The sequence below is a fragment of the Pristiophorus japonicus genome, unplaced genomic scaffold, assembly GCF_044704955.1.
Source record: "Pristiophorus japonicus isolate sPriJap1 unplaced genomic scaffold, sPriJap1.hap1 HAP1_SCAFFOLD_45, whole genome shotgun sequence".
Lineage (NCBI taxonomy): Eukaryota > Metazoa > Chordata > Chondrichthyes > Pristiophoridae > Pristiophorus > Pristiophorus japonicus.
The window spans coordinates 896,560-908,993 of NW_027254352.1; the positions used below are offsets into that span (position 1 = coordinate 896,560).

The 12,434-nt window shown below is 44.4% G+C and overlaps 11 non-coding genes and 1 pseudogene across 11 annotated transcripts; 1 reads left to right on the forward strand and 11 right to left on the reverse strand.

The window, feature by feature from the left end:
• LOC139251826 (zinc finger protein 271-like) overlaps nucleotides 1-12,434 on the forward strand; it is a 315,853-nt pseudogene that overhangs the window by 276,301 nt on the left and 27,118 nt on the right.
• trnaf-gaa (transfer RNA phenylalanine (anticodon GAA)) lies at nucleotides 144-216 on the reverse strand. Its single transcript has one exon. It is a non-coding gene; the product is annotated as a tRNA-Phe (tRNA).
• Nucleotides 1,418-1,489, reverse strand: trnae-uuc (transfer RNA glutamic acid (anticodon UUC)). The gene has a single exon. It is a non-coding gene; the product is annotated as a tRNA-Glu (tRNA).
• On the reverse strand, nucleotides 2,548-2,620 carry trnaf-gaa (transfer RNA phenylalanine (anticodon GAA)). Its single transcript has one exon. It is a non-coding gene; the product is annotated as a tRNA-Phe (tRNA).
• trnae-uuc (transfer RNA glutamic acid (anticodon UUC)) lies at nucleotides 3,822-3,893 on the reverse strand. The gene has a single exon. It is a non-coding gene; the product is annotated as a tRNA-Glu (tRNA).
• trnaf-gaa (transfer RNA phenylalanine (anticodon GAA)) lies at nucleotides 4,951-5,023 on the reverse strand. The gene has a single exon. It is a non-coding gene; the product is annotated as a tRNA-Phe (tRNA).
• trnae-uuc (transfer RNA glutamic acid (anticodon UUC)) lies at nucleotides 6,225-6,297 on the reverse strand. The gene has a single exon. It is a non-coding gene; the product is annotated as a tRNA-Glu (tRNA).
• Nucleotides 7,355-7,427, reverse strand: trnaf-gaa (transfer RNA phenylalanine (anticodon GAA)). Its single transcript has one exon. It is a non-coding gene; the product is annotated as a tRNA-Phe (tRNA).
• Nucleotides 8,629-8,700, reverse strand: trnae-uuc (transfer RNA glutamic acid (anticodon UUC)). The gene has a single exon. It is a non-coding gene; the product is annotated as a tRNA-Glu (tRNA).
• Nucleotides 9,758-9,830, reverse strand: trnaf-gaa (transfer RNA phenylalanine (anticodon GAA)). Its single transcript has one exon. It is a non-coding gene; the product is annotated as a tRNA-Phe (tRNA).
• Nucleotides 11,032-11,104, reverse strand: trnae-uuc (transfer RNA glutamic acid (anticodon UUC)). The gene has a single exon. It is a non-coding gene; the product is annotated as a tRNA-Glu (tRNA).
• On the reverse strand, nucleotides 12,162-12,234 carry trnaf-gaa (transfer RNA phenylalanine (anticodon GAA)). The gene has a single exon. It is a non-coding gene; the product is annotated as a tRNA-Phe (tRNA).

Consider the following 12,434-nt stretch of genomic DNA (forward strand, 5'->3'; position numbering starts at 1 on the left):
AGAAAAAGAGCGCTGAATCTAAAAAAAAATCATGTCGAAAATTAGTATCACGCAACCACTGAACAGCCCATCCCTCAAGCACTGTCTCGATATTAAACCAGCTTCTCCCCTTAAAATGAAGGAAACGCAAAATCACCAGATATTGCCGAAACCCGGGATTGAACCAGGGACCTTTAGATCTTCAGTCTAACGCTCTCCCAACTGAGCTATTTCGGCCCGACAGAAAACGAAGCAAAACTTTCTCACACCTTTTTGAAAGAAAACTTAAACCCCGGAAGGAATTGCCCCGCACACTCAGTCCTCATTTCGGGGCAATGAGCTCCGGATGTGTTCATGTAATGTATAATGATATTGAAAATCTTTATGCTCATGTTAACTTATCTTTGCCCACGATCCAGGCACTCTCTGATTCCGGTATTGGGCACGTTGCTAAGTTGAAAATTGCATTTTTCCGCACTGGCAATGAATTGACTAATCGCCGGGCTGTGATCAGCTCGGTTTGTTAGGATGATGCCGCGCATGAACGTACATGGAAGAATAATGATCATTTTGATTGTTCTCACACTGCACTTAAATGTTGGCAAACCATACAGTGTCAATCAGCAATTGTAGTTCCATATGTTCATTTAATATTCTGCTGAAGTGTTCATAAAGACACAAAGATTGCACACCAGGCTAGATCTCACAGTGCTGAAGACACAGTGAAATATACTGGAGAGTTTATAACTGTTTCAGAACATAACATGTCAGCAAAATTCCCTCTTCTGTTCTCGGCACTGATGGGTTGTGAAAGGGAGACGGGCCGAAGTCCTATTGAGCCGCACTGACCCCGAGCCAAATTGAAATTAAAGCAGGTTCAGTCCTTAGCAGTGATATGATGAAGAGAGATAAGAGTCGCGAATCAACGTTAGTGATGGTGAATTTCGGTTAGATCAAAAACTCCATGAATTCTCTGCCGGGAAATTCAGATCTTGGAAATCGCCTGAGAACGCTAAACATTGATATGCAGTGAGCCAATGTTCAATATAGAAGGGGCCCAGGCCAAATGAATGCTCAAGGATAAGTTATCAGTGCCCATGGTCCAGGCATTCCCTGATTCCAGTCTTGCCGACGTTGCGAAGTTTAAAATGCTGAATATTTCCACAGTGACAATGCATTGATTGATGATAAGCCCGAGTGCTGTGGCACAAATAGGTACCTGGAAGACTAAAGATAGCCATGATTGGCAAAATTTACGTTGTCTATCAGCAATTGGAGTTCCACTTGTTGAGCGAGATCTTGTCATTTAGTGCAGATTTTAAAACAGAAGTGTCTGTTGTATCACGACACGCTGCTGAGGGTAGGGGCAACAACAGTGAGGTGAGCTGCAAGTTCGTTCAGGAACAGCATTGCATTTCGAAGCACCGCAAATACAATGTTCCCTGACCGGGAATCGAACCCGGGCCGCGGCGGTGAAAGCGCCGAATCCTAACCACTAGACCACCAGGGAAACTGCTGAAAATGTCTGTGCCAGCAAGCAGACCAACCCAGTCTTTCCTCCTTGCTGTTTCGAAATTCTCATCACATTCGCGCCAGGGAAATCTGTTCGCAGCAAATGGCAGTTTTTGTGGAGAACACCAAAGACATGTCCGCGCAATCACAGCGTTAAGTGCGGCTAGGCTTCCACTGAAATCCATTTCATTCTCTCCTTTTTCACGGAATTTTCACTCTCGGCCGAAATAGCTCAGTTGGGAGAGCAATAACTAAAGATCTAAAGGTCTGTGGTTCAATCCCGGATTTCAGTAATATCGAGTGATGTTGCGCTCCCTTCATTTTAAGAGGAGACACTGGTTTTCCGGGAATTTTCACTCTCGGTACCGTGTGAACATTTAATTTGGTGCTTTTGTCCTGAACTGCAGCCTTTTGCCCATCTCCGGGCGACAGAACCGTTCTAAATGTCTGTTCTGCTTATAACCATTGACGGGAACAGGTCTCCAGTTCAGCGGTTATCAGCAAAGCAAGAAACACGTATAAACAGAAAGTTGTGCTCTGCACACCGTCGGCAAAGAAGCAATGGCTGTTATTCCAAATAATTGCCATCCCTTGGGATTCCGTGTGGATTTGTTTCGTTATGAAGATTTGATTGTAAATGTTACTACTCACCGAATAAAAATTATGAAAAATTGGGATGGCCCATATGGGGATCGGGCCCGCGCTCTTGGCTTTATTAATACCACGCCCTAAACGACCGATTTAACCGGCAACAAAATGCCCCAGGGCTGCGTGAAAGCCCAGCCTGAGATGATTTTGTATCCGGCACACACTGGGTGATCGAGTTACTGCATAAGAATTGAACACATCGCATCGCTAAAACATTGCTCACTCTTCATATACAAAACTGGGCAGAGTATAAATAGAAAGTAACAGAAAAAGAGCGCTGAATCTAAAAAAAAATCATGTCGAAAATTAGTATCACGCAACCACTGAACAGCCCATCCCTCAAGCACTGTCTCGATATTAAACCAGCTTCTCCCCTTAAAATGAAGGAAACGCAAAATCACCAGATATTGCCGAAACCCGGGATTGAACCAGGGACCTTTAGATCTTCAGTCTAACGCTCTCCCAACTGAGCTATTTCGGCCCGACAGAAAACGAAGCAAAACTTTCTCACACCTTTTTGAAAGAAAACTTAAACCCCGGAAGGAATTGCCCCGCACACTCAGTCCTCATTTCGGGGCAATGAGCTCCGGATGTGTTCATGTAATGTATAATGATATTGAAAATCTTTATGCTCATGTTAACTTATCTTTGCCCACGATCCAGGCACTCTCTGATTCCGGTATTGGGCACGTTGCTAAGTTGAAAATTGCATTTTTCCGCACTGGCAATGAATTGACTAATCGCCGGGCTGTGATCAGCTCGGTTTGTTAGGATGATGCCGCGCATGAACGTACATGGAAGAATAATGATCATTTTGATTGTTCTCACACTGCACTTAAATGTTGGCAAACCATACAGTGTCAATCAGCAATTGTAGTTCCATATGTTCATTTAATATTCTGCTGAAGTGTTCATAAAGACACAAAGATTGCACACCAGGCTAGATCTCACAGTGCTGAAGACACAGTGAAATATACTGGAGAGTTTATAACTGTTTCAGAACATAACATGTCAGCAAAATTCCCTCTTCTGTTCTCGGCACTGATGGGTTGTGAAAGGGAGACGGGCCGAAGTCCTATTGAGCCGCACTGACCCCGAGCCAAATTGAAATTAAAGCAGGTTCAGTCCTTAGCAGTGATATGATGAAGAGAGATAAGAGTCGCGAATCAACGTTAGTGATGGTGAATTTCGGTTAGATCAAAAACTCCATGAATTCTCTGCCGGGAAATTCAGATCTTGGAAATCGCCTGAGAACGCTAAACATTGATATGCAGTGAGCCAATGTTCAATATAGAAGGGGCCCAGGCCAAATGAATGCTCAAGGATAAGTTATCAGTGCCCATGGTCCAGGCATTCCCTGATTCCAGTCTTGCCGACGTTGCGAAGTTTAAAATGCTGAATATTTCCACAGTGACAATGCATTGATTGATGATAAGCCCGAGTGCTGTGGCACAAATAGGTACCTGGAAGACTAAAGATAGCCATGATTGGCAAAATTTACGTTGTCTATCAGCAATTGGAGTTCCACTTGTTGAGCGAGATCTTGTCATTTAGTGCAGATTTTAAAACAGAAGTGTCTGTTGTATCACGACACGCTGCTGAGGGTAGGGGCAACAACAGTGAGGTGAGCTGCAAGTTCGTTCAGGAACAGCATTGCATTTCGAAGCACCGCAAATACAATGTTCCCTGACCGGGAATCGAACCCGGGCCGCGGCGGTGAAAGCGCCGAATCCTAACCACTAGACCACCAGGGAAACTGCTGAAAATGTCTGTGCCAGCAAGCAGACCAACCCAGTCTTTCCTCCTTGCTGTTTCGAAATTCTCATCACATTCGCGCCAGGGAAATCTGTTCGCAGCAAATGGCAGTTTTTGTGGAGAACACCAAAGACATGTCCGCGCAATCACAGCGTTAAGTGCGGCTAGGCTTCCACTGAAATCCATTTCATTCTCTCCTTTTTCATGGAATTTCACTCTCGGCCGAAATAGCTCAGTTGGGAGAGCAATAACTAAAGATCTAAAGGTCTGTGGTTCAATCCCGGATTTCAGTAATATCGAGTGATGTTGCGCTCCCTTCATTTTAAGAGGAGACACTGGTTTTCCGGGAATTTTCACTCTCGGTACCGTGTGAACATTTAATTTGGTGCTTTTGTCCTGAACTGCAGCCTTTTGCCCATCTCCGGGCGACAGAACCGTTCTAAATGTCTGTTCTGCTTATAACCATTGACGGGAACAGGTCTCCAGTTCAGCGGTTATCAGCAAAGCAAGAAACACGTATAAACAGAAAGTTGTGCTCTGCACACCGTCGGCAAAGAAGCAATGGCTGTTATTCCAAATAATTGCCATCCCTTGGGATTCCGTGTGGATTTGTTTCGTTATGAAGATTTGATTGTAAATGTTACTACTCACCGAATAAAAATTATGAAAAATTGGGATGGCCCATATGGGGATCGGGCCCGCGCTCTTGGCTTTATTAATACCACGCCCTAAACGACCGATTTAACCGGCAACAAAATGCCCCAGGGCTGCGTGAAAGCCCAGCCTGAGATGATTTTGTATCCGGCACACACTGGGTGATCGAGTTACTGCATAAGAATTGAACACATCGCATCGCTAAAACATTGCTCACTCTTCATATACAAAACTGGGCAGAGTATAAATAGAAAGTAACAGAAAAAGAGCGCTGAATCTAAAAAAAAATCATGTCGAAAATTAGTATCACGCAACCACTGAACAGCCCATCCCTCAAGCACTGTCTCGATATTAAACCAGCTTCTCCCCTTAAAATGAAGGAAACGCAAAATCACCAGATATTGCCGAAACCCGGGATTGAACCAGGGACCTTTAGATCTTCAGTCTAACGCTCTCCCAACTGAGCTATTTCGGCCCGACAGAAAACGAAGCAAAACTTTCTCACACCTTTTTGAAAGAAAACTTAAACCCCGGAAGGAATTGCCCCGCACACTCAGTCCTCATTTCGGGGCAATGAGCTCCGGATGTGTTCATGTAATGTATAATGATATTGAAAATCTTTATGCTCATGTTAACTTATCTTTGCCCACGATCCAGGCACTCTCTGATTCCGGTATTGGGCACGTTGCTAAGTTGAAAATTGCATTTTTCCGCACTGGCAATGAATTGACTAATCGCCGGGCTGTGATCAGCTCGGTTTGTTAGGATGATGCCGCGCATGAACGTACATGGAAGAATAATGATCATTTTGATTGTTCTCACACTGCACTTAAATGTTGGCAAACCATACAGTGTCAATCAGCAATTGTAGTTCCATATGTTCATTTAATATTCTGCTGAAGTGTTCATAAAGACACAAAGATTGCACACCAGGCTAGATCTCACAGTGCTGAAGACACAGTGAAATATACTGGAGAGTTTATAACTGTTTCAGAACATAACATGTCAGCAAAATTCCCTCTTCTGTTCTCGGCACTGATGGGTTGTGAAAGGGAGACGGGCCGAAGTCCTATTGAGCCGCACTGACCCCGAGCCAAATTGAAATTAAAGCAGGTTCAGTCCTTAGCAGTGATATGATGAAGAGAGATAAGAGTCGCGAATCAACGTTAGTGATGGTGAATTTCGGTTAGATCAAAAACTCCATGAATTCTCTGCCGGGAAATTCAGATCTTGGAAATCGCCTGAGAACGCTAAACATTGATATGCAGTGAGCCAATGTTCAATATAGAAGGGGCCCAGGCCAAATGAATGCTCAAGGATAAGTTATCAGTGCCCATGGTCCAGGCATTCCCTGATTCCAGTCTTGCCGACGTTGCGAAGTTTAAAATGCTGAATATTTCCACAGTGACAATGCATTGATTGATGATAAGCCCGAGTGCTGTGGCACAAATAGGTACCTGGAAGACTAAAGATAGCCATGATTGGCAAAATTTACGTTGTCTATCAGCAATTGGAGTTCCACTTGTTGAGCGAGATCTTGTCATTTAGTGCAGATTTTAAAACAGAAGTGTCTGTTGTATCACGACACGCTGCTGAGGGTAGGGGCAACAACAGTGAGGTGAGCTGCAAGTTCGTTCAGGAACAGCATTGCATTTCGAAGCACCGCAAATACAATGTTCCCTGACCGGGAATCGAACCCGGGCCGCGGCGGTGAAAGCGCCAAATCCTAACCACTAGACCACCAGGGGAACTGCTGAAAATGTCTGTGCCAGCAAGCAGACCAACCCAGTCTTTCCTCCTTGCTGTTTCGAAATTCTCATCACATTCGCGCCAGGGAAATCTGTTCGCAGCAAATGGCAGTTTTTGTGGAGAACACCAAAGACATGTCCGCGCAATCACAGCGTTAAGTGCGGCTAGGCTTCCACTGAAATCCATTTCATTCTCTCCTTTTTCACGGAATTTTCACTCTCGGCCGAAATAGCTCAGTTGGGAGAGCAATAACTAAAGATCTAAAGGTCTGTGGTTCAATCCCGGATTTCAGTAATATCGAGTGATGTTGCGCTCCCTTCATTTTAAGAGGAGACACTGGTTTTCCGGGAATTTTCACTCTCGGTACCGTGTGAACATTTCATTTGGTGCTTTTGTCCTGAACTGCAGCCTTTTGCCCATCTCCGGGCGACAGAACCGTTCTAAATGTCTGTTCTGCTTATAACCATTGACGGGAACAGGTCTCCAGTTCAGCGGTTATCAGCAAAGCAAGAAACACGTATAAACAGAAAGTTGTGCTCTGCACACCGTCGGCAAAGAAGCAATGGCTGTTATTCCAAATAATTGCCATCCCTTGGGATTCCGTGTGGATTTGTTTCGTTATGAAGATTTGATTGTAAATGTTACTACTCACCGAATAAAAATTATGAAAAATTGGGATGGCCCATATGGGGATCGGGCCCGCGCTCTTGGCTTTATTAATACCACGCCCTAAACGACCGATTTAACCGGCAACAAAATGCCCCAGGGCTGCGTGAAAGCCCAGCCTGAGATGATTTTGTATCCGGCACACACTGGGTGATCGAGTTACTGCATAAGAATTGAACACATCGCATCGCTAAAACATTGCTCACTCTTCATATACAAAACTGGGCAGAGTATAAATAGAAAGTAACAGAAAAAGAGCGCTGAATCTAAAAAAAAATCATGTCGAAAATTAGTATCACGCAACCACTGAACAGCCCATCCCTCAAGCACTGTCTCGATATTAAACCAGCTTCTCCCCTTAAAATGAAGGAAACGCAAAATCACCATATATTGCCGAAACCCGGGATTGAACCAGGGACCTTTAGATCTTCAGTCTAACGCTCTCCCAACTGAGCTATTTCGGCCCGACAGAAAACGAAGCAAAACTTTCTCACACCTTTTTGAAAGAAAACTTAAACCCCGGAAGGAATTGCCCCGCACACTCAGTCCTCATTTCGGGGCAATGAGCTCCGGATGTGTTCATGTAATGTATAATGATATTGAAAATCTTTATGCTCATGTTAACTTATCATTGCCCACGATCCAGGCACTCTCTGATTCCGGTATTGGGCACGTTGCTAAGTTGAAAATTTGCATTTTTCCGCACTGGCAATGAATTGACTAATCGCCGGGCTGTGATCAGCTCGGTTTGTTAGGATGATGCCGCGCATGAACGTACATGGAAGAATAATGATCATTTTGATTGTTCTCACACTGCACTTAAATGTTGGCAAACCATACAGTGTCAATCAGCAATTGTAGTTCCATATGTTCATTTAATATTCTGCTGAAGTGTTCATAAAGACACAAAGATTGCACACCAGGCTAGATCTCACAGTGCTGAAGACACAGTGAAATATACTGGAGAGTTTATAACTGTTTCAGAACATAACATGTCAGCAAAATTCCCTCTTCTGTTCTCGGCACTGATGGGTAGTGAAAGGGAGACGGGCCGAAGTCCTATTGAGCCGCACTGACCCCGAGCCAAATTGAAATTAAAGCAGGTTCAGTCCTTAGCAGTGATATGATGAAGAGAGATAAGAGTCGCGAATCAACGTTAGTGATGGTGAATTTCGGTTAGATCAAAAACTCCATGAATTCTCTGCCGGGAAATTCAGATCTTGGAAATCGCCTGAAAACGCTAAACATTGATATGCAGTGAGCCAATGTTCAATATAGAAGGGGCCCAGGCCAAATGAATGCTCAAGGATAAGTTATCAGTGCCCATGGTCCAGGCATTCCCTGATTCCAGTCTTGCACACGTTGCGAAGTTTAAAATGCTGAATATTTCCACAGTGACAATGCATTGATTGATGATAAGCCCGAGTGCTGTGGCACAAATAGGTACCTGGAAGACTAAAGATAGCCATGATTGGCAAAATTTACGTTGTCTATCAGCAATTGGAGTTCCACTTGTTGAGCGAGATCTTGTCATTTAGTGCAGATTTAAAACAGAAGTGTCCATTGTATCACGACACGCTGCTGATGGTTGGGGCAACAATAGCGAGGTGAGCTGCAAGTTTCTTCAGGAACAGCATTGCATTTCGAAGCACCGCAAACACAATGTTTCCTGACCGGGAATCGAACCCGGGCCGCGGCGGTGAAAGCGCCGAATCCTAACCACTAGACCACCAGGGAAGCTGCTGAAAATGTCTGTGCCAGCAAGCAGACCAACCCAGTCTTTCCTCCTTGCTGTTTCGAAATTCTCATCACATTCGCGCCAGGGAAATCTGTTCGCAGCAAATGGCAGTTTTTGTGGAGAACACCAAAGACATGTCCGCGCAATCACAGCGTTAAGTGCGGCTAGGCTTCCACTGAAATCCATTTCATTCTCTCCTTTTTCATGGAATTTCACTCTCGGCCGAAATAGCTCAGTTGGGAGAGCAATAACTAAAGATCTAAAGGTCTGTGGTTCAATCCCGGATTTCAGTAATATCGAGTGATGTTGCGCTCCCTTCATTTTAAGAGGAGACACTGGTTTTCCGGGAATTTTCACTCTCGGTACCGTGTGAACATTTAATTTGGTGCTTTTGTCCTGAACTGCAGCCTTTTGCCCATCTCCGGGCGACAGAACCGTTCTAAATGTCTGTTCTGCTTATAACCATTGACGGGAACAGGTCTCCAGTTCAGCGGTTATCAGCAAAGCAAGAAACACGTATAAACAGAAAGTTGTGCTCTGCACACCGTCGGCAAAGAAGCAATGGCTGTTATTCCAAATAATTGCCATCCCTTGGGATTCCGTGTGGATTTGTTTCGTTATGAAGATTTGATTGTAAATGTTACTACTCACCGAATAAAAATTATGAAAAATTGGGATGGCCCATATGGGGATCGGGCCCGCGCTCTTGGCTTTATTAATACCACGCCCTAAACGACCGATTTAACCGGCAACAAAATGCCCCAGGGCTGCGTGAAAGCCCAGCCTGAGATGATTTTGTATCCGGCACACACTGGGTGATCGAGTTACTGCATAAGAATTGAACACATCGCATCGCTAAAACATTGCTCACTCTTCATATACAAAACTGGGCAGAGTATAAATAGAAAGTAACAGAAAAAGAGCGCTGAATCTAAAAAAAAATCATGTCGAAAATTAGTATCACGCAACCACTGAACAGCCCATCCCTCAAGCACTGTCTCGATATTAAACCAGCTTCTCCCCTTAAAATGAAGGAAACGCAAAATCACCAGATATTGCCGAAACCCGGGATTGAACCAGGGACCTTTAGATCTTCAGTCTAACGCTCTCCCAACTGAGCTATTTCGGCCCGACAGAAAACGAAGCAAAACTTTCTCACACCTTTTTGAAAGAAAACTTAAACCCCGGAAGGAATTGCCCCGCACACTCAGTCCTCATTTCGGGGCAATGAGCTCCGGATGTGTTCATGTAATGTATAATGATATTGAAAATCTTTATGCTCATGTTAACTTATCTTTGCCCACGATCCAGGCACTCTCTGATTCCGGTATTGGGCACGTTGCTAAGTTGAAAATTGCATTTTTCCGCACTGGCAATGAATTGACTAATCGCCGGGCTGTGATCAGCTCGGTTTGTTAGGATGATGCCGCGCATGAACGTACATGGAAGAATAATGATCATTTTGATTGTTCTCACACTGCACTTAAATGTTGGCAAACCATACAGTGTCAATCAGCAATTGTAGTTCCATATGTTCATTTAATATTCTGCTGAAGTGTTCATAAAGACACAAAGATTGCACACCAGGCTAGATCTCACAGTGCTGAAGACACAGTGAAATATACTGGAGAGTTTATAACTGTTTCAGAACATAACATGTCAGCAAAATTCCCTCTTCTGTTCTCGGCACTGATGGGTTGTGAAAGGGAGACGGGCCGAAGTCCTATTGAGCCGCACTGACCCCGAGCCAAATTGAAATTAAAGCAGGTTCAGTCCTTAGCAGTGATATGATGAAGAGAGATAAGAGTCGCGAATCAACGTTAGTGATGGTGAATTTCGGTTAGATCAAAAACTCCATGAATTCTCTGCCGGGAAATTCAGATCTTGGAAATCGCCTGAGAACGCTAAACATTGATATGCAGTGAGCCAATGTTCAATATAGAAGGGGCCCAGGCCAAATGAATGCTCAAGGATAAGTTATCAGTGCCCATGGTCCAGGCATTCCCTGATTCCAGTCTTGCCGACGTTGCGAAGTTTAAAATGCTGAATATTTCCACAGTGACAATGCATTGATTGATGATAAGCCCGAGTGCTGTGGCACAAATAGGTACCTGGAAGACTAAAGATAGCCATGATTGGCAAAATTTACGTTGTCTATCAGCAATTGGAGTTCCACTTGTTGAGCGAGATCTTGTCATTTAGTGCAGATTTTAAAACAGAAGTGTCTGTTGTATCACGACACGCTGCTGAGGGTAGGGGCAACAACAGTGAGGTGAGCTGCAAGTTCGTTCAGGAACAGCATTGCATTTCGAAGCACCGCAAATACAATGTTCCCTGACCGGGAATCGAACCCGGGCCGCGGCGGTGAAAGCGCCAAATCCTAACCACTAGACCACCAGGGGAACTGCTGAAAATGTCTGTGCCAGCAAGCAGACCAACCCAGTCTTTCCTCCTTGCTGTTTCGAAATTCTCATCACATTCGCGCCAGGGAAATCTGTTCGCAGCAAATGGCAGTTTTTGTGGAGAACACCAAAGACATGTCCGCGCAATCACAGCGTTAAGTGCGGCTAGGCTTCCACTGAAATCCATTTCATTCTCTCCTTTTTCACGGAATTTTCACTCTCGGCCGAAATAGCTCAGTTGGGAGAGCAATAACTAAAGATCTAAAGGTCTGTGGTTCAATCCCGGATTTCAGTAATATCGAGTGATGTTGCGCTCCCTTCATTTTAAGAGGAGACACTGGTTTTCCGGGAATTTTCACTCTCGGTACCGTGTGAACATTTCATTTGGTGCTTTTGTCCTGAACTGCAGCCTTTTGCCCATCTCCGGGCGACAGAACCGTTCTAAATGTCTGTTCTGCTTATAACCATTGACGGGAACAGGTCTCCAGTTCAGCGGTTATCAGCAAAGCAAGAAACACGTATAAACAGAAAGTTGTGCTCTGCACACCGTCGGCAAAGAAGCAATGGCTGTTATTCCAAATAATTGCCATCCCTTGGGATTCCGTGTGGATTTGTTTCGTTATGAAGATTTGATTGTAAATGTTACTACTCACCGAATAAAAATTATGAAAAATTGGGATGGCCCATATGGGGATCGGGCCCGCGCTCTTGGCTTTATTAATACCACGCCCTAAACGACCGATTTAACCGGCAACAAAATGCCCCAGGGCTGCGTGAAAGCCCAGCCTGAGATGATTTTGTATCCGGCACACACTGGGTGATCGAGTTACTGCATAAGAATTGAACACATCGCATCGCTAAAACATTGCTCACTCTTCATATACAAAACTGGGCAGAGTATAAATAGAAAGTAACAGAAAAAGAGCGCTGAATCTAAAAAAAAATCATGTCGAAAATTAGTATCACGCAACCACTGAACAGCCCATCCCTCAAGCACTGTCTCGATATTAAACCAGCTTCTCCCCTTAAAATGAAGGAAACGCAAAATCACCATATATTGCCGAAACCCGGGATTGAACCAGGGACCTTTAGATCTTCAGTCTAACGCTCTCCCAACTGAGCTATTTCGGCCCGACAGAAAACGAAGCAAAACTTTCTCACACCTTTTTGAAAGAAAACTTAAACCCCGGAAGGAATTGCCCCGCACACTCAGTCCTCATTTCGGGGCAATGAGCTCCGGATGTGTTCATGTAATGTATAATGATATTGAAAATCTTTATGCTCATGTTAACTTATCATTGCCCACGATCCAGGCACTCTCTGATTCCGGT